This window comes from Carya illinoinensis, chromosome 3 (genome assembly GCF_018687715.1).
Source record: "Carya illinoinensis cultivar Pawnee chromosome 3, C.illinoinensisPawnee_v1, whole genome shotgun sequence".
Classification (NCBI taxonomy): domain Eukaryota; kingdom Viridiplantae; phylum Streptophyta; class Magnoliopsida; order Fagales; family Juglandaceae; genus Carya; species Carya illinoinensis.
The window spans coordinates 13,153,417-13,176,429 of record NC_056754.1 but is presented as its reverse complement, the minus strand read 5'-3'; the positions used below and the strand labels follow the sequence as shown (position 1 = coordinate 13,176,429).

Below are 23,013 nucleotides of genomic sequence, written 5' to 3'. Positions count from 1 at the left end.
ATTTTACAATTCTTTTTATATAATGAAATGAAACTCTTTTTTAAAATAATTTATATTTTTGATATAATACAAAATCTATTGAGAGTGTTCATTGTCCAATTAATAAACACGCTATGAAGTTCGTGCGCGTATCATTGCTTTGCAATGCAGTAGTGAGCGAGCTAGATGGTTCATTCTTTTTACTTTTAATTTTGAATTTTTTTCATCCCATATTTTGAATTTAGTTTTAGGTCACGAGTCACAGCAAAAAAAAATTAAAAAAATATAAGTAAACTAAATAACTAAAAAATAAGCAATTAAGTTTAAAGCACAAAAATAAAAAATATCCTCTCCTTCCTCTCAAACGAGGGGATCAGGATATTCTTAAATTTTGGTAAGGATAGTCGCAGAACGAAGACACTCCCAAATGAGATTGAAATCTCTTTTGGAGTGGCTATGATCCCAAGAGAGATACCTAAAGGTGGGGATGTAACAGTTCCATTCAATCTGATTTTAGATATATTTTAGAATTGAGTCGGTATATACTGATTTTGAAATTAGATAATCGATATTGGATTGATTCATCATCAAAACCAAAACTTCCTATTTTACAGGTTTCGGTTCGATTTTTTTGGTATAATTTTAATGATGAAAAGTGAAACCTCAAAAATTTTTCTATTCAAAGAAATATACTATTATAATATTAGATTTAACTATAGTCTATATAAGTTAGACTATACACCTCTTATATAACTATCAAAAAGAATATATATTATAATTCATTATGTCATAAAATGTATTTATCTTTGATATATATATATATATATTTATATAAAGTAGGCTTATATATATTAATAACTTAATATTATTGTTTATGTTTAAGATTAAAATTTTATGTTATATTAATTTTAAAATCTTATGTTCTAAAATTCAAAATTTATATGTTATATCAAATGTTATATTAATTTTATGTTATTAGATTATTAGACATGAATAATAAGATTTTAAAATTTGATATTATATTAATTAGCAATTTTGTATATAATATATATTTAAAAAAATTATATATAATATAAAGAATCATATAAAAATATTTTATATGTAATATGAAAAAAAATTATATATATGAACCGATCTGGTTCAATCTGATCTGGTGTTAGAAAAGTAAAACCGGAACCAGACCAATTTTGAATCAATTTTGTAAAATTGGAATTGGTACCAAATCAAATCGATTTTACCGTTTTACACCCAACTAAACACACAAATTTGGTCCAAATTACCAATTTTTCGATTTTTTTTTCCAGCCCTCCCTAAAAGAGACAAAGGAGAAAGTCTAATACATTCAATGTGGAGAAATGGGGAGACATCCACCAAAACATATCTCCTCCTCAGCAAGACAGACTTGCTCAAAGTTGCGGCATCATGTATAGCGACATGCTATCGGCAATTGTTTTAGTAGTATCGACTATGAGTAGTATAAGTCTCGAATAGAAAAGTTTTATATACATATTTTATAAATAAATAAAAAAGGATCCCACTGATCATTCTCATCAGCTAAAATGGTTTGTGAGAGACTCTAACTACATGCATACATACGATGCCCGGTATAGCATTAGTTTGAAATCTATATCCACTGGAGCTTTTGGTACGGATAGCAATCCAAACTTTTATCTTGTATTCAAATTTTAACTTTTATTTCGTTTTATTTTATCTAGTAATTAAACTGAACCGTGTCTTGTAGTGTTGTCTACATCTGGGATCATGATACAACAAGCATATATCTTCTTATACATAAAAGTGTCAATCCTGAAATGAATAGTATTTATTTTCGCTCTTTGTTCCCATTTTACCCTCTATGCATTTTCAAATCCCTGTTCCCTTCCTTAGAAGCCTCAATCTGAAATTCAACAGTATCTTCTTGAAGATGAATCCATTGCTTACTAGATTTTTTTTAAAATGATGTAAATTCTGGAAGATCAGTTCACTACTTACTGAGTTCCTTCTGTTTAAATCCACCGCCTTAGTGACTATTATCTTTTTTCAGTGTCTTCTACTCACTTCTTCCTCTTCTCAGCTTCTTCTACTTAGACCAATCCATTGCCTAATCCATTATATATACCCCAATTGCCCAATGAAGAAAAATAAAAAATAAGGACTTTGCAGAGAAAATTATTTTAAAGATCAAAACTAGAGAATGACCACAATATTCTATCTCCCAACAAAAGCAAACACAATTACCTTTTTTTGTATGTTGTGCATATGCACGCGTAAGTATGTGCAAGTATGAGAGACAAGAGACAGATGCATTCCTTCTTCATCTATCGCTAAAAACTCTGTTGTAACAAAATTGACACACTATCGATATTGTTCATCAACTGGCTATTGATATGCAACACCAGAGACAGAGAAGCCATCGCCAATGCATCCAAGGATCCCAAAAGCCATCAACAACAATTCTACACCGTCCTCATGCATGAACAACCACATCAGAATTAAACAAAACCATATAGATGTACATGACAGGTAAAAAAAATCCCAAAAACACAAAACAAAAGATTTCCCTAAAATGATTTATGTGAAATTTTTTGGAGGATGGGGATTTCTTGGTGCTTCAATTTCTACAATATGATCAAATAAAATAGAAGATGCCCATATGTATGACGAAAAAACCAAAATCCAGAATTTTTTTTTCCACAAATCTACTCATGGCAACATACAGCATAAATGATGAACATATATTTGCACTCCACAACCCAAATGAAGAGGCAAAAAAACAAAACTGAGAAAAAAAAAAATTAGTCCCACACATTTTCTTCCAAAAATGAAACAAAAAAAATCCCAAGATAGACATGGAAATACCCAACATTTTTACCAAATGGAACAACAACACATGCGAAACACCGAGATCTACATCCAGTAAAATATAATTAACCACATAAAAAAATTAAACAGAGAAATAAACAATTAAAGAGACGTAGGCTGATTTGGTAATGGAGAGAAAAATAGAGAGAGAGTGAGAGACCTTCAATATACAAACTTAGGAGAAAGAAGAGTTTGTGAGAATCGGAAAGACAAAGAAGGATGACACAATGGAAAAGGAGAAACAGGAAGTCAAAGTACAAAGTGTTGTCTAAACTAAGTATTTTGAGAAAATATGAGAGATATTTTGAAGATAAAAAATGAGTATTTTGAGAAAATATGAGAGATATTTTGAAGATAAAAAATGAAATGTCAGTGCATGTACAGCCTCTTGGTGAACTTTGTCTAAACCTATATATTTAATTTATTTAATTAGGGCCAAGCTAGAATGTACATAGGGTGAAATTAGATTATTAAATTATTAGTGTTTTTAGGTTCAAAATCTTTTTCTTTTTTTCTAACTATGTTTTCCGTGTTTTGGATTTTAATTCGAATTTTTTGTCACTTTTCAAACTCTTTGTCTTTGATGGTTGGCAGACAACTTCACTGCTAATTTCCCACTCATAGATTTTTTGGACCAAGAGGAATCGCAAATGACTATTATAATAATAATTGAAATTTTTTTTTATCAAACTTTACATATAAATAATTTTAAAATTCAAATATTTCTCTACAAAAAATACTATTATAATAATGATTTCCACAAGGCATATGTGCCCGTTTACTAGTATATATATATAAGAATTTATTATTAAAAATTTATTTATTTTTATATAAATTATATATATTTTAAATAATTATAATATGCTTATACTGCAATTATCATTATTCTTTCATTCAAAATGCTGCACATATGCCTTGGAAAAGACATTGTCTTTGTCTCGACTGTTGAGTAGGTTTATTTGAAAACAACAACAATGCGAATAGAACCAAATTAATGGGGGAAGACAGTACTGATAATCAGACTGGAGTTGCAGCTTTGTGAAATTGCAGCAGGTTTCGATTTCCAAAAAGGGATGATATGGTACGTTGGTTTTGATGAAGTTGACCCCAAGTAGCCGCTTTTTTAATGCACCGACTCTGGGTGAATGGTGGGCGGCTTTCAACTTTAGTGAGGGCAGCTTTCTTGATAGACGAGAATCGAGATCAGGTCAGGAACAAATTTCTTTTAAGGAGCTAGTCATTGATTCAAAATCTTTTACACTTGCAAAAGAGGGGGCAGTTTGGCTATCATAGAGAAGACCTGGAGGGTGCTGGCAAAGGTGGTTTTAGGACCTTCAGTAGTGCAATGGTTGGCTAAGGCCATGAACTTATGCTCAAAGGAAGTTAAGAAGGAGTTCTACACCACAATACGGGAAGGCAGCATTAGCTTTATTGCACAACGGTGCTCAAATAAGAGATGCCATTTTATGGCGGTGTTGGAATATGGTGGTGAAGGGAGGAGTAAGTTCATTTTCATGCACGAGGAAAAGGGTAGTGGCTAGAGTAGAATGGGGGAGGCGTTGAGGGATTCTTTCATTGACAGAAGAAGCCTCCGTGATAGTAGTTTGAAGATGATGGTCAAGGCTCAGCCATAACTTTCTTCCTATAGGGAGGCATTGATGGTGGAGCAGCCTCATGGGTTGCGGTTTTTAAATGATGGCACGCTAGGGCAGAGAGGTACGGCTAAGGGATAGGTCTCTGACAGAGAGATGCATACAGTACAATGGCAGGGTGGTGGCAGTAGACAAGTAAGTGGCGTAGCAAAAGGGGAGACTTTGAAGCTTCTGCGAGAAACTAAACTGCAAATGGGAGAATTGCAAAGTAAAATAGATTACTTAATAAGGAAGGAGATGGGATTGGAGGGTAATGGGCTTGACGTGGGCCTGGAGGGGAGAACCGAACCTGAGAACATTAGGCCTCATTGTATTGGACGTGATGTTATAACTTCTCACATGGGTATTTCAAAGGGTTTTGGGCCTGAAGCAGGCCATGCGGCAAAGGCTCAGCCTTTAGGGCCTTCAACCAATCCAACATGGAGAATCCGAAATGGGGACCTGTGACCCATAACCACCGGTCGAACAGATAATGAAAATCTGTGGCAGAACACAGCGGAAGCTAAGAGGCCAGCGGTGACCCATGCCCAGGTAGAATAGATAACGCCAATGATGCCAGCACAGGTGGAATAGCTAAAGACAGCGATGGTGACGGAGCAAATATTACCGTTGCGTGAGGAGGAAAAAGCAAAAAATCAGGCATCATCTTCCTTTTTCCCTGAGATATACATATAGAACCCACCGATAGTAGGATGGGAAATGAAATCTTCCCAACTGGAGGCCCCTGGTGCATTGATTGAGCATTTGGAGTTATTTGGAAGAAGGGGAAGAGTTGAACCTGGAGGTCTTGTAGGACAGTATTGAGGGACCTACTCAACAACTCATAGAGATTAGCAATGAGTTATTTTTGGTTTCTAATACTTATGTGAATACCCATCTTTCAGATGTGGTGGAGAATAATGTGGGTACAGTAGTGGAATGGGAAGGCCATAAGCTGTTTGGGGGAGATGTAGATGATGGTGATAGGAATCTGTTTCCTTTAACTGTTTGTTACCAAATGAATTTGAAATGTCAGATTGGGTATTCAAAAAGGTAAAGTATATTCAACATGTCGTGGGAATGAAGTGTGTGGGTTATGAAGAACAATTTATGGCTCTTCTCACGACCATTGAGGTGGGTCGTTCGCAGTCTAAGAAAATTGGAACAAAGAAACAAAGGGAGCTCAAGAATCTTGACTGGTCTTTGAATGAGGGTAGCTTAAGTTTTGATAAGACCAAGGGAAGGGTATGTTTGTTTACTCATGAGGTCGAAAATAATGTCTTGGAATGTCTGGGGGCTAAATGACATTAATAAGTATCTCTGCATAAAAAACTTGCTTCGAGAATGGAGGGTAGACATTGTTTGTTTACAAGAAACCAAATTAAAGTTGGTGACCAGGAAAATAGTGATAAGTGTGTGGAGTTTCCCATTTGTAGATTGGGTTTATCTGGTTTCAAATGGGGCATTGGGCGGTATTCTTGTAATGTGGGACAAAATGGTAGTGAAGAAAATGGAGGAGTTTGTAGGGGACTACACAGTAACATGTTCCTTTAAGATGGTGGATGATAATTTTTTGTGGGCTTTTGCAGGTATATATGGACTGAATGTTGACAACATCAAACATCATTTGTGGGAAGAACTTGCTGGTTTGTACAACTGGTGGGACCTTCCTTGGTGCATAGGCAGTGACTTTAACATCATAAGGTTTCCAAGCGAAAGATTTGGAGATAGTCGCCTAAGTCTAGCCATGACAAATTTCTAAGATTGTATTTTTGATTTGAAACTGGTGGACTTATTCCTAATATCTCCTGATTGGAAAAGTCACTATCTAGACATATGTCAGAGGAGATTGCCGCGCTTATGCTCAGACCATTTTCCTATTTTACTGGATGGATGAGGTATCCAAAGCAGTCGTCGTTACTTTAAGTTTGAAAACATGTGGCTTCAAAGTGAGGGCTTTGTGGATAGGGTAAGGCATTAGTGTTTATCTTATCAGTTTAATGGTACTCCCTCTTATATACTTGCAGGCAAACTAAAAGCTCTAAAGAATGAGTTAAAACTGTGGAATTTCCAAACTTTTGGTGACTTAGGCCTCGTTTGTTTTCAGAAATGAGATGAAATGAGTTGAGATTAAAGTTTAAAGTTGAATAAAATTTTAGTAGAATATATTATTTTAATATTATTTTTATATTTGGATTTGAAAAAGTTGAATTGTTTATTTTATTTTATATGAAAATTTGAAAAAATTGTAATGATTAAGTAAGATGAAATAAGATGAGATATTTTGTGAAAGTGAACAAGGCCTTAGGGGAGCAAAAGAAAACCATGAGGGAGGAACTACAGACCTTGGAGAGGATCAATGAAGATAGAATTCTCACTTTAGAGGAAGTATAGCACGTAAGGTAGAGTTGACTTAAGAATTGGAAAGGGTATTATCATTAGAAGAGATCTATTGGCGTCATAAGTCAAGAGCACTTTGGTTGAAAGAAAGGAATCGAAGTACGAAATTTTTCCATAGAGTGATAAATTCTCATAGGAGGAATAATACCATTGAGATGTTGAAAATTAATGGTAGAGAATGCACGGAGGCTCCTGTGATTCGGGAACATGTGGTGAGTTTTTTTTATCATCTATTTATAGAACGAGAGGGATGGAGGCCCAAAGTGGATGGACTTGATTTTGACTCTATTGAGCCATAGATAGCGACATGGCTAAAAAGAACTTTTGAGGAAGAGGAGGTATATAAAGTGGTCAGACGAATTTGAAAAGATAAAGCACTAGGACCATATGGCTTTTCGACAGGATTTTTTCAAATATGTTGGGAGGTTGTAAAAGAAGATATTATGAGTGTGTTTCAAGAATTCTTCTTGTTTGGAAAATTTAAGAAAAGCCTGAATGATACTTTTATTGCCTTAATCCTGAAGAAGACTAGCATCAGAAGTGAAGGACTTTAGGCCCATTAGCCTCATAAGTGGGGTGAATAAAATCATTTCCAAGATACTTACAAACAGGTTGGGGGAGGCCATAAGTAAGATAATCTCAAAGCCACAAAACGCATTTGTGAGGGGTCGTCAAATTCTGGACTCTGTCTTAATAGCTAATGAATGCCTGAATAGTAAATTAAAGTCTGGTATTGCAGGGATCATTTGTAAGTTAGATATGGAAAAAGCATACAATCATGTAAACTGTGACTTCCTCCTTTACTTAATGAAGAGATGTGGCTTCAGGGAAAAATGGTGTAGGTGGATCAGATGATGCATATCAACAGCAAGATTTTCAGTCTTGATCAATGGTAGCCCATAGGGTTTTTTCAATAGCTCTTGAGGCTTAAGACATGGAGACCCTTTATCCCCACTTTGTTTGTTATCATCATGGAGGCCATAAGTAGGATGTTAATGGCTTTGGTTACCAACAGTTTTATGACGGGCTTTTCAATGGGTGATCTGAATATGGGCCTTATCTCGATTTCTCATTTATTTTTTGTAGATGACTCACTAATCTTCTATGAGGCTGAGCAAGATCAACTTAGGGCATTGAAGGCACTTCTTTTATGCTTTGAAGCAGCGTCAGGTTTGAGAGTGAACTTTGATAAATTAGAGTAAGTGCCAGTCGAGGGCATTAGCAATATTCGACAATTGGCCAACACACTTGGGTATAAGGTTGCATCTCTCCCTATGACCTATTTGGGATTACCATTGAGGGTTGCTTCACGAGCTTTATCTATTTGGGATACAATTATTGAAAAAATAGCACGAAGGTTGACAGGGTGGAAGAGATTGTATTTGTCCAAAAGAGGTTGTGTGACCTTTATCAAGAGTACTCTGTCTAACTTGCCAACTTAATTTTTTTCTTAATTTCCAATTCCAGCTTGCGTGGCGGCACAAATTGAAAAACTTTACCGTGATTTCTTAAGGAGTGGGATGGAGGATGAATTCAAATTCCATCTAGTCAGTTGGAAAAAGGTATGCAGACCAATTCCTTCAGCTGGGTTCAGGATAAAGAACTTGAGATTATTTAATCGGCAACTTCTCAGGAAATGGCTTTGGAGATACAATAGGAACTGGAAGTACTATGGAAATTAGTAGTTAATTGTAAACATGGCAGTACATGGGGGGTTGGTGTACTAGAGAGGGAAATGAGTCCTATGGTGTGGGGATTTGGCTGCATATAAGGCATGGGTGGGGGGTGTTTACTAACCATACTAGGTTTATGTTGAGGGAGGGCACTCGCATAAAATTTTGGAGGGACATCTAGTGTGGGGAGGAGGCACTAAAGGACGTTTTCCCATGCATTTTCCGAATGGCTTGTGATTAAGAAGTTTCAGTGGGGGACCTCATGGTTCGTTCGGGGAACCAAGTCCAATGGAATGTCACTTTCAATAGAGCAGCTCAGGATTGGGAAGTTGACAGGTTTAAGACTTTTTTTAGTCTAGTGTACTCTATGAAACTGAATGGACTGCATGAAGATAAGCTGTGGTGGAAAGCTGCAGGTAAGGGTACTTTCTCAGTTCACTTTTTTTTTTTTAAATCCCTTACATTTATTCCAAATTCTCATTTCCCATAGAGAAGAATGTGGAGGAACAAGGCACCTCCCAAAGCATTATTCTTCACGTGGACAGCGGCCCTACGTAAGATTTTGACTATTGATAATCTGCGAAAGCGTCGGGTAATTATTTTAGATTGGTGTTGCATGTGTAAGAAAGCTGGTGAGATAGTGAATCATCTCTTGCTACATTGTGAGACAGCTAGAGCCTTGTGGTGTGAGGTTTTCAGTCAAATTGAGTTACGCTGGGTTATGCTTGCTTCAGTGGTGGAGTTATTGAGAAGTTGGGTGATGTTGGGTGGTGTTCCACAAATCAAAATTGTGTGGAAGATGGTCCCTATCTGCATTATGTGGTGCATATGGCGAGGGCGTAATAAACGGACATTCAAAGATAAGGAGCGGACACTTGAGAAGCTTCTTTCTTTATTCTTCAGTACTTTATTTCTTTGGACTATAGCTGTAGATTTAATGGTCTAAATGTACATGATTTTCTTGTGACATCTGTAGCGACCTAGATAGGTCTTATTTTTTGTATACCATCTTGTGTACTTGGCTATGCCTATCCTTATTGATACTATCGTTTACTTATCAAAAAAAAAAAAAAATCCCTTACAAAACAGTCTACAAGAATATTCCCAAGGAAGAACATATGGAGGACTATGATCCCCTTAAAAGCTTCTTTTTTTGTATGAACATCTTCATTAGGGAAGATTCTCACCTTAGATAATGTAAGAAAACACATACTTATTGTGTTGGATTGGTGTTATATGTGCAAGAAAAGTGGAGAGTTTGTGGATCATCTATTACTACATTGTGACGTAACCATGAGTTTGTGGAAAGACATCTTTGCTAGAGCAGGGCTCCATTGGGTGATGCCACAAAGGGTTGTGGATTTTTTGGCCAGCTGGCAAGGCATCCGAGATAACTCTCCAATTGCAGCTATGTGAAAGATGATACCGATCTGTATATGGTGGTGCCTATGGATGGAGAGGAATGGTCGAAATTTTGAGAATCATGAACGGACAGTGGACGAGATTAGAACTTTATTTCTTCTTACTTTATTTCATTAGTCGATTGTAATAGACTTTAATGACATGAACATATATAATTTGCTTGTATCTTTAGACACTCATGCATTGCTATTGCTCTTGTCTATGTCATGTGTACTTGACTTCGCCTATTTTAATAAAATTCTTATTTATTGATAAAAAAGTAGCTTTTAAACTTATGGTATAACTGGTAACATAACTAGTCCCAATATACACCTGCACACACACACTCAGATACATATATATATATATATATATATTGAGAGAGAGAGAGAGAGAGAGAGAGAGAGAGAGAGAGAGAGAGAGAGAGAGAGAGAGAGAGAGAGAGAGAGAGAGAGAGAGAGAGAGAGAGAGAGAGCCTCCATAGCTTGTGCAGCAGTTATACGCTTCCAACGATCATATCTGCTGATAAAGTCATGAAAGGGTAGTGTATTGATTAAGAAATAGTTGGATCGAGTAGAATTATATCGACAAAAGTGATACAAAATCAGATCCACAGACAATACAGCAAGATTTATAGTATTGAGGGTTTTTCCTCTACAGATTGAACACCCTTAACCTGATTCATGCCACCCACACATCACTTCACAGAAATGCACATTTACAATGTAAATAAACATTTCAGGAAAACACATGGCAGATTCAGAGAGAGAGAGAGAGAGATAAGATCTTGGGGTGTAAGATCTAGATTTCAGATGCCATGGCAGATGGAGGTGGGTGCCTGAGTTTTGTTCATTATTTTATTGTTGTTGTTGTTGATTTTATTCTCGCTTTTAATTTTTAACATCACCATAAATATGTCAAAGAAACAACAGGAATTTGATGAGTGATATGTGCCTGATGTGGCATACCTCAATGCCAGCTTATTAATTTGGCATGTGCCATAGCTAATTTTGTGCCAGTCCATCGCCTCAGTCAACACTTAAAGTGACGTTGAAACATTAATGCAATCTCACAAATTTAACTATAAGCTCTCAAAACTCTCATGTATTTAACTAAAAGCAATACCAAATTTTCAAGGACCAAAACAAGTAATAGATAATAGACGAAATTTCAAAACGTTTATAGCTAAGCCAATTAGATAATAGATAAACAGATGGCTAGAAGGTGCCACATACTCGAGCATCCTAGACAGTAAGTCAGATGCAGTAGTTTTTGGAGAGAGGTGAACGATATTATCAAGTCCAGTAGTTTCACGGTAAAGAACAAAATTAAAAAAAAAAAAATCAAATTAATATGGGCAAAAAAATAATAATTTAAATAGACAATTATTGCACTCGCGCAAGATCGAACTTGTGACCTCACCCTTCACCCTTGCATATAGGGGTAGGAGATGCCATTTAAACCCAGAATCATCACATAAGTTCCTTGAAACCTATTTTACTTTCAATATTCAGTGAGAATAAGGGGAAAAAACCTTTTTTTTTTTTTTTTTTTTTTTTTTTTTATTTATATATATATATATATATATATAGGCGAGAAGCGGGGGAAAAACTTACTACTTGTGCCCTTATATATGCTGCACATCTTGTTGCCAATGTGAAAGATTTGCAAGTGTTGACCACTTTTCTTGTGTGGGATGGCCTTATGAAACAACCATGAATGTAATATAGATTAGCAACATAGAAAAGGAGAAAACCGTCCCAACATGAAAGTAAAGAGAACAAATACCTAAGACCTTGAATATCTTGTCAAGTTGATCAAGCTTCACGAGTGGAAAAATACAGGGTATCCAGTACAGAATAGGGAATTGCAACATGGATATGAAAAGTCAGTTAAGGAAAGCTAAACTTTGAAAGGATAAGGCATGAACACATTATACCTGGAAAGGATTTGATGTTGCCTTGACTTCTACACGTTGAAAAAGTGGCTTCCAAGTCACAAGCTCAGCAAATATGCATCCAATGGCCCACATATCTAGTTCCAATATTGAGGATTTACTGCTTCCTTAATTTTCTATAATCATAAGGCAGCATTAATATGGCAAAAAGCTTAAAATATAATTCTTTCTAAGCAGTTTTCATGGTTCACTTTATTTATGGTGCCTTAGTTCTATCTTCTATACTTCCTTCCAAGTCAATCTTGATGACCCGTGCAGTACAATCTCTTGCACTTTTAAGTCAAAGAATGATGTAATATATCCTACCATGCCATGCAATCAACAATAGCATAAATGATCATTTCCGGTGTTAAGGAAGCGCATCACCTCAAACATCATCGAGTATCATTCTAACCAAACTCAAACTTGAGACACATACAACATAAAAAAGCACCAAGTTATTAAGGAAAAAGTTAAAAGCACAAGCAAATATTTCTTGGCAACTTTGCTCGAGCATGCTATATGGGCTTGCAAAAAGTAGAAGGTGAAATATACTGTCAAGGATACCAACAGAACTTGCTTAGTGCTTCGCCACAAGGAGCAACTCAGGTACACGATACCAAACAGTTACCACGACCTGTCAGAAATAATTAATAAATAAGCTTGCAGGAAACTAAAGAATAATAAGAACATAAAAAATAACTTTTTTAATAACTGATTTAACGGGGACTGGGAAAGCAGCTTATTCCAAACACCCAAATTTCAAATTACCAGTAAAACTCTACTATGCTCACTTCCTCTACAAATACTAGATTTGCAAAGTGAAGAATCTTTTTTTTTTCTTGTTTTTATGTATGTGTGTGCACGCACTAAAGAAAAAGCCACATTTTTCAGATCATAATTTCTGCAAATGCAGTCAGACCCAAGAAGCTGAAAGTTTCAATAAGCACCACTTGCTTCCAGCATTTTCAGCTTGAAAAGAAAACATTAGCAAAATATAAATTACAAATAGTCAAATGCATGTGACAATCATCACATGAGGCTTGCTCCAAGAGGGCTGACAGCCCTAATACATGAGAAAGTGCAGTGGAAGAATATGGGGTCAGTCTGGTAAGATACATCCATTGTTATATAAATTTGTTGAGAATTTGGACCTCCCAAATTCACCCTCTTTAGGATCTACCTTTTACAGGAATAACACAAAAAAATAGAGAAATAATAACAACATAAGAAATTTACGTAGAAACTCCAAAACAGGAGAAAAACTATCAGACCTAAAGAAGAAAATTTACTATATAAAAAATTGTTACAATCACACAAATTTTCTCCTCACCACACCTACAAAGCTACCTCACTAGTAAAACTTTAACTTTACACCTCTTCCACTTTTACAAAAGGCTAATAGAGGAATTTAACTAAAATCAAAAGTTATTAGATAAGCTTTCAACTGATACACTTAAACTAAGAGGTTAAGTCTTTTATTTATAACCTTAAAAATTTGCTCCTTCATTATTTCCCACTGGTGTGGGCCTAAACAAAGGAGCAATTTAGTCAACAATCTCCACCTTGCGACTTTGACTGGTCCCACAGCCAAGCTCCACCTCGATGAAAATCTTCATAACTTCCGTTATCATGCTTCACCATAAAAGCATACACACTCAGAATAAATCAATTCCAAACATTTCATTTCGGCCCATGTCGAAAACAACGTTGCTGAAAATTATGGTATAATTTCCACGTTTGGCTCTTCTGGAATTTCATCAGCCATCAATATGAATTTCCACTACACACCCTGTATCAATGCCAAACCAATGCCTGTGTATAAACTTGTGGACCCGCTAACATTAATACATCCTCTATCATGGTAACTTAAGAAATTAGTGGCATGCCATGAGGATGTACATGTTTCTTTTTAAAGATCAAAATCTTCCATGGAGAGAGACACAACATTAGCATCATTTCCAATATCTCCATTTACTGACTTGGAGCCACTTGCTGAACTTGCTCCACCTCTTGGACAATTTTTCTTGACGTGCCTAGATTGTCCACACTCCCAGCAGACTATTTTCTTTTTCATGAAGTTTTTCATCTTCCCATTTCCAGTTGTTACCATTACTAAGTTTTCAAATGGAACATTACTTCCACTACTTAGTCTTCTCTCTTCAGAAAATATTTCACTTGTAACCTCTGAAAAAATTATTTTCTCCTTCCCATGTATCAAAATAGGTTTCATGTGCTCATAGGAAGGTGGAAGAAACCAGATGAGTCTCAAGGCTTGATCCTCATCATCAATTTTAACTCCAATAACTTCTAGCTCAGCGACAATGCCATTGAGAACGCTTCAATGATCTAAAATAGTTGTACCTTCACTCATCTGCATTGTATGAAACTACTCCTTCAGGTACACACGATTTGAGACGCCTTTCGTCTAATACAACTTTTCAAGTTTTTCCTAGAATTCCTTTGCCGTAGATATTCCATGCACATTTTTGGCCAGACACAGACGTATCACACTTGCTGTTCTCAAATCCAGATTCTCCTAATTTTCATCGCTCATTTTAGATCTGCTCATTTCACCAGTCACACTAATACTAGTGCTGACTTCATGTGTTGGTTTGCCCTTTAATGCCTTGTGTAATCCTGATTGAATCAAGACATCCTTGACTTGTACTTGCCACAAGCCAAAATTGATTCTCCCATCAAATTTCTCCACCTCAAATTTAACAAGATTTGAAAACCTACTTCCTGACATTGTTTTGATGAATTTACTATAGAAATTAATAATATCTCACTAAGTCAGTTCTCAGGAAAGATTGGAGGGTCACAATGGACACACTTAAAATTTCCAATCTCCTAAACAGAATCTCCTTAGACTGTACGTATCCATACTACTATACCAAAACTCTACCCCACAAAAAGAACCTAGTGGCTCTGATACCAACTGTTGAAAATTTGGACCTCCCAAATTCACCCCCTCTAGGATCTACCCTTTGCAGGAATAACAATAAAAAATAGAGAAATAATAACAATACAAGAAATTTATGTGAAAACTCCAAAATAGGAGAAAAACCACCAGACCCAGAGAAGAAAATTCACTATGTGAAAAATTGTTACAATCACACAATTTTTCTCCTCACCACACCTACAAAGCTACCCCACTAGTAAAACTTTAATTTTACAACTCTTCCTCTTTTACAAAAGGCTAATAGAGGAATTTAACTAAAATCAAAAGTTACTAGATAAGCTTTCAACTGGTGCACTTAAACTAAGAAGTTAAGCCTCTTATTTATAACCTTAAAAATTTGCTCCTTCATTATTTCCCATCGGTGTGGGACTAAACAAAGTAGTAATTTAGTCAACAAAATTTCCAGCTAAATTTTCAAAATTCATAAATTGAATGCCTGGTTTCTTCCAACAAGTACCATGTAGCTCAAAATTCCTCAATAGATGCACACCACAAAGATTTTTCTATCAGATAGATGAAAGATGTAGATTCCTCCTATGAAGCATTGTTAACTCGAGCTCATTATTACTAACTCTAAATAGTCTTATTAAATGTGTTAGGCTCTAGGGTATGTGGCTTTGTTTGTCCAGGCTAGCTATTGCTACCCCCCTAGTGACCATTAATGGTCAAACCCATATATGGCTTATTCTTGATCAGATTTGTCGATCCTTTGCCTAAATTCTTGATCAGATTTAGTGTGGAGATGCCCAAAATTATCTCGACCCTCTGCATCAGAGATCAACTCATGAATCCACAAGTATAAGTTCAAGAAAAGAAAGGCTCCTCAGAATTTCTTTGGGTGAAACTAACAAAAATGGAAGAGAGAAATTTCAACGGGCATAGAGCTTCCCTTCCCATGACCCTCTTTATTCTTGTAGTGCAACATCCCGTCCCAAAAATGTAATTATTATTATTATTATTATTATTATTACTATTACTACTTTTATTACTATCATTACTACTTTTATTGCTACTATTTTACAGATATGTTTTGAGAGGGTATTTTGTTTTGAATAGGATTCATCTTCTGATAACTTTATGCCCCTTAAAATTCTATGTTTAAGTTCATAATTAGAAAACTAACTCAATTCAAACACTCTTATTTGTTTGACTCCTCCTAGTGATAAGACCCCTAAAGCCAAACCAACTCCCAACTCCAAACATTACCCAATCTCCATGTCACTCATGTATTCTTCCTCTCCCTCATCTATAAATTCCACGAGACCCTTAGAATTGAACACAAGAAAAGTCCAGTTAAATCAGGGAAAAAGTACTTGCTCAGCCCCTTCGTTTTACTCAGCCACCTCGTTGGAGCACCATCAGATCTGCACAGACATTGCCTACCAAGCCCACACCACCACGGTGCCAGATACTGCCAGTTAACTCAACTCCATCGAACACCCCACTATCTGGTAAGCCCTCTGCCATCTGCCACATCTCTCTCTCTAGTGTTTCTCGGCTTGTCAATTTCTCTCTCTCATGTTGCACATTGCTCTTCCTTAGCAAGCCCCAGATCTCGTCGCATGGCTCTTCTTTCTCCAGCAAATGATTATTTCCTTTGTTCATGCCTTTTATTTCTTTTACTTTGAAAAGCACATGCAAATTTTGGTTATTACACAAATACCCTTTGACCCACTACACTTAACCTTTCCGTAAACTGCCTCGTGAAGGAACTTTTGGAGAAATTACTTCTTTACTCTCTAGTAACTAGGCAGACTTTATGTTTTAAATCCAATCATGTACGTGGGTTAATTTCCTTGTGGGTTGGGCTTGAGGTTAGTTAGACATGTATCATTAATATGGACTTTAGTTTTAAATTGGGCTTGATTCTATTATATTTCAGAAATTATCGTAATAGTTAAGTGAGTTGAATTCATATGGGCTTGATATTTAAAGTGTAATTTTTTTTTTTTTTATAGAAACTGTTTTTATTGTTTAAGTGAACAATTTTCTTCAATTGGGCCTTCCTTTGTTTTAAAGTATAATTTTAGCCTATTACTTTAGTTAATATTCCAATTAACCTTTAACTAGATTTTTACAAAATTATTAAGATATATGTTTACACATAATATTAAGTAATATGATATGAGTTTTAAATATTATCATTTTATGAAATCTTTGTATAATTGAATATTTATTAAATTATCTCTTTGGTATTATGTTAAGTATTTAGAATGCTACGACAAACTTTTCTAGAAAAGTTAGTGACGATTAGTGCCTCGTATAAGTTATGAGCTAAGACGTGAAATTGTGGAAGCAGCGCTAAGAGGTAATTAGTATGATCATATAATTATATGTGTACTGTAAATTTTCTAATGGAATATGAAAATATAATGTTTGTCTATGCTACACTACGAATTAAGTCAAAGTTAGATTCCTTTTACGATCTTTGATGAATTATAACATTATGCTTATATGAATGAATTTGTTGTTTGATGGAGTGAATGATTCTATATCACATGGAAGTCATGAAATGTTCATGTAGTAATTTAAGTCAAGTATGCCATGTAATAAAATAGCCAGATTGTGAATGCCATGTTCATGTAGTACCTACCTCATGTATGCTATGTTCATGTAGGGATTAAATCATATATGCTATGTGATGTCATGGAGTATTTAGATCAAGTATGTTATGTAAAGTTCATATAGAACCCAGATCATGTATGCCATGGAATGTTTATGTTTAAATCATATTATACCATGTACAAGAATATGTCATGTTATGCTATGCCATGCACAAGGATATGCCATGTTATGCTATGCCATTCTAGAAAAGTTTATGATATTAAATAAGTTCTCATGCATTAAGAAAGATAAGATATTTAAGGGTAACACAGACCTAAGCATGTTCACCACTATGTTAAGACGGTGCCACGGACCTAAGCGTAATTCACCATATGTTAAGTGAAACACGAACCTAAGTGTGTTTCACTCCAAGTTATGTTAAGGATGAAACAGATCTAAGTGTGTTCATCACAAGATATGTTAAAGATGACACGGACCTAAGCGTGTTCATCACAAGTTATGTTAAGGATGATACGAACCTAAGTGTGTTCATCACAAGTTATGTTAAGGGTAACATGGACCTAAGCGTGTTCACCACAAGTTATATTATGGGGCGCCACAGACTCAACCGTGGTTCACATTATGTTAAGTGAAACGCAAACTCAAGCGTGTTTCACTCTATGTTATAACAAGTTATGGGGTGCTACATATTCAAACGTGGTTCACCATATAATAAGTAAAAGATAAGATAAATAAGTAATTTATGCATTCATGTTATTTGTTCGCCATGATTATGTATGTTTTCATTCATGTTGATGATGAATAGACATGCTATGAGAATCTGTGTATGATATATGTTTGTTTGAAGAGTCTTTCAAAAATTAGGTCTAAGTTGAATTCTATTTTACAGTATGATATACTATTTACTGAGTATTCGACTCATTTTTTGTTTGTTTGTTTCTTTGTTATCTTCTAGATTTAACTATCAGAGATGATGATTATAAGGACGTAAAGCAGGAGGACTAGGAGTAGATCTAGTGCAAGGACTTAGTTTCTTTTATGATTTTTGGATAAAAGTCATGCATAGGGTTAGTTGATGTTTTCAGTTTCATGTTTCAAAAACAAGTTATATTCAGTTTAATTAATGTTTTCAATAAATGAGGTATTTCAGTATATGAATCTCTTTACCAGATATTATATTATGTACGTTAGTAACATCTCTATCCTACGGGAACAAGGTATTACATTTAGACTGAGGAAAACATACATAACATTTTGCTTATCTACATTGAGACTTTTTATTTTCATGAACTGTATTAGCTTCATCATGCTTGCACACCACATGTAAAAAGGTCTGCCTATTTATTCATTTTGATGAAATTTCATTTCATTATAATAGATATGAGAACATTACATGAAAATACAAACAATGTAGTGCTAAAGGACATAAAAGAAGCTTCCTACCCCATTGTCAGATAATGGTTTCAAAGGAGCTTGCAAGCCCAAAATCAGCAATTTTTACAACTCCTTTCTCGTCTCCCTCACCCATAAGCTGTTCACAAAGGATTCATGTAAATTTGAAAGCAATTATAAAGGCAAATATATGCACATACAAACTCAGTGCACAAAGAAATGACAACTTTAGGATGTAAAGTTATTCATCACATAACAGAGAAAAGTGGTCAAAACATCACCAAGATATTCGATGGCTTCAAATCTCTATGTATGATCCAATTACTGCAGAAAGTTCCACAATATAAATCCTTCCATGATGATGACATCGCAATGGAACTAAACAGAAAAAATCAGTGTCGCACAAATAGAACTACTTGTGGAGATAGTTCAGTCCATTGAGCAGCTGCTAGAGTAATGGTTTAACTGTGTAGGGGCCAATGGCATGGTTAACCTTGTCTCTATGATGTCTAATAATTTCCTGTCATGCAATGTACATAAATGGTGTTATTATATAGATAAAAGTGTCAACTAAATGAAGCTGATAATTTTTATTCTTTATAAATATCATCAGATATATATTTTTTAAAGTAATCTTGCTGCTTCACCAGACTAGCATAAGATCTTAGGGCTTGTTTGGAAAAAGTTTCTATCTCAAAATTCTCATCTTATCTTATCTCATCTCCTTCACAAACATCACACAAACACAAATATTTTCAAAATAATTATTACTATATTTTCAAATTAATCATTACAACTTTCCCAAACTTTCAAATAAAAAATAAAAAATAATTCAATTTTTTCAAATCTTCAAACAAAAATAATATTAAAAAACTCTATTATAACAAATTATCTCACTACTATTCACAAACTATCTTACTACTATTTACAAAATTATCATCTCATTTCATCTCACAAGATCATGTAATGTACTCCAAGGAAAATTGAATCGTATCCGTCTAAGTTTTCAAATATCCGAGATTAAAATGCATCATCTAGGAAATGTAAGCTGCTCATCCCAAATTCCTATATAAAATATAATAAACAATTCAACTTTTTCAAATTTTAAAACAAAATTAATATTAAAAAATTATATTAAAATAATATTTTATTTAATTTTCAATAAAACATCTCATCTCATCTTGTCTCATCTGAATTTATGTACCTAAACAAGGTCTAATTCTTTTATAAAAACTAATTCCCGGCATGATAAGGGTAGAGATAAACATCATGTCACAAAAAGTTAAAAAAACTACATAAGCTTGACTAAATACCCAAATCGAGCATAAGAAATGCTCTAAATTTCCAAACGACACAGCTACTACAATTAAAAGAAACTCACACTCACATAAAGGTCATGTTCATCGTAGTCGAAAGCTAGATACAGTGACATGTCTCCATGATTGATGTGAACATTCACGAGCTACACAATGTTCTCGTGCGAAATCTCCCGTAATAACTGAACCACCTCAAAAATAAGTAAATATGTACCTACATTTCCTCAGAAATCACAAGTTAATATTTCGTGCTATTCCATCTGGATCGTAAGAGAAAATTATGAAAAGTATACGGAATATTAAAGATTTCGTGCCAGCCCCCAAGGGTAAATATATTTTGCTCCCCGATTCGCAAACAAGAAAGGAAAGAAAGGGAAGGAAAAAGGGAACCATGATTTCGCAAATGGCAGTAGGGGAAACTCTGTCGCCGTCCTTAGATTGCTTGAACTTCTTGATGGCAATGGACTTGCCGTAATTGGTGGTGGGAGACTTAATCCTAGCCAAGAAAACAAGCCTACCCTACCTGATCTTCCCTATAAGATCATACTGCTGCAGCCACTCCGGCTTGCTATTGTTGCCGCTGTTGGTTGAAAGTCCTGTGTTGGTGGTGGCATTGCCATATCCCATTCTAATGTTGTTAGGGCTAGCACACTATGACTACAGCGTTATGGGTGGGGTGCGATAACGGTGAGAGAGAGCAGAGCAACCCCTTCTTCAAAAAATTACCTGGGAGTCTGGGACTCACCCACCTGAGAAGCTTAGCTACACATTGCACTAGATTGTGCGCATATTAATCTTTGTTTCGGTGTATTTTTACAATTTTCCATTCTTCAAAGTTGCCAAGAAGGTGGTTGATATCTTTGATGATGTTTTCCATAGTCCAGTCTGTAGATTGCTCTTTTCTGTTTATTGCTTGAACAACTAAGTTTGAGTCACCTTGAACTATAATTTTCTTGAGATGTAGTCTGACTGCTTCCTTTATGATCATTAAGGCAGCAGATGCCTAGCCTATGTTTGGATTGATGCTTTGGATGAAATATGTTTTCACCATATCTACCATTCCAGAATCTGATCTACAAATTGCAGCAATTGTACTACCTTCTTTTTTAACCGCAACATCAAAAGTTAAGAGGTGGAAGCCTTGAGGTGGTAAACTGTTAAGGTTTTCTGGAGCTTTTGACTTTTCTATTCAAACTTTTGTATGCTCTAGGTACGATTTGAGGGTTTTTGAGACGAACATCTGGGGTGAAAGGTTATCTTGATCATGCACTGTCCTGTTTCTAAAATACCATAGATTGTCCATTGCAATTGTGGCAAAATTTTGAAAATTTTGATGTTCTTCCATTGGGATCTTTAAACACCGAAAGGGGTTCATGATGATTGCTATCCAATCTTTTATGAATTGGATTGCAATACATGTGATGTCCAGAGGCCATGGAGAACTTATCCAAAGGATTCTAGTGTATATGCATTTGAGAAATAAATGTTCCAAACTTTCAACATCTTCCTTACACATAGGACAAAAAACTTGGTCATTATTCAAGTTTATGATTTTTTCCAACTTTTTTCTGGTAGGAAGAATATCATGACTAACTCTCCAAAGAAACAGTTTAAGTCTATCCTAAAGTTTGAGTTTCCACAATTGTTTCCAGTTCACTTCATTTTGTTGTGGATTCATGTTAACCATTGCTGTATATGCTAATTTCACTGAAAAGTTCCTAGATGAGTGGTGAATCCATTTAACTTTGTCCTCATTTGTTTGAAAGTTGTAATTGGAGAGTGGAATTTTTTGAATTTCAGCAGCAAAATTGACATCAAATAGAGCATTTAAAAGCAATTGGTTCCATCTTCTTGGTTGTTCTAAGATTAGCTTTGAGAAAGTCATGTGTTGGTCCAGATAATTGCAGTTTTGATTCGGTGTTGCTTTGTACGAAGGTAATGTTGGGGTCCAATGATCTTTCCATACTCTTGCTTTTGTGCCATTGTTTATTTGGAAACAGAAACTTGTTTTAAGAAATTGTCTCTGCTTTGAAAGACCCTTCCAAATCCAAGAGTCAGAGCTCTTTGGATTAACCTCAAGAAATGAAGTGTTTCTGAGGTATTTTTTTGAAAGGATCTGTTTCCAAAGACTTTTGTTGTCAGTTAGAAAAGACCAAGCAAGCTTTGTGATTAGAGCATAATTGAAGTGTGTAAGCTTTTTTAAGCCCAGACCACTCATTGATTTTTTAATGCAAATTTTTTCCCAAGCCTTTGAGATGTATTTATGGGTGTTTTCAAAATTAATACCCCACCAAAAATTATGAATAGAGGAGTCAAGAGTTTTTGTGATGGTTGTGGGAATGAAGATGGTTGACATGACATAAGCAGGAATAGAATTTGCAACCAATCGATCTTATAAGAGTAGTTCTACCCGCTTGTGATAGGGCCTTTGACTTCCAACTTTGTAATTTATTCTGGACCTTTTCAATGACATCAATGAAAATAAATTTGTTTTATCCTCCTAGTATTCATTGGTAATCCTAGGTATTTAAGGTAGCAGTTTGCAACCGTCAATCCTACAATTTCCTTTATATCTATTTTTACATTGGGGGATGTGTTCCTACTAAAATGTATTGATGATTTTTTTTTTTATTAACACACTGACCAGACCAGATTTTGTAAGTTTCAAGGCAGTGTGTAAATGCCTAGGCAGTTTATATCCAAGAGGAGCCAAAAAGAATTAAGTCATCAGCAAAACGCAGGTGTGACAAAGCAGAACACCTATTTGAGAGTTTAATATCCTAAACTGTTTGATTTAGCTCTTCTCTATGAATAAATCTAGTAAGGACCTCAGTTCCCAATAAAAAAAGAAAGGTTGAGAAAGGATCTTCTTGTCTGAGACCCCTTTAAGGTT

The 23,013-nt window shown here is 35.2% G+C and overlaps 1 pseudogene; it reads right to left on the bottom strand.

Annotated features, from left to right (window-relative positions):
* Positions 1 to 9,820: 9,820 nt before the first annotated feature.
* Positions 9,821 to 20,747, bottom strand: LOC122304506 (annotated as a pseudogene).
* Between the last annotated feature and the right edge of the window lie 2,266 nt (positions 20,748 to 23,013).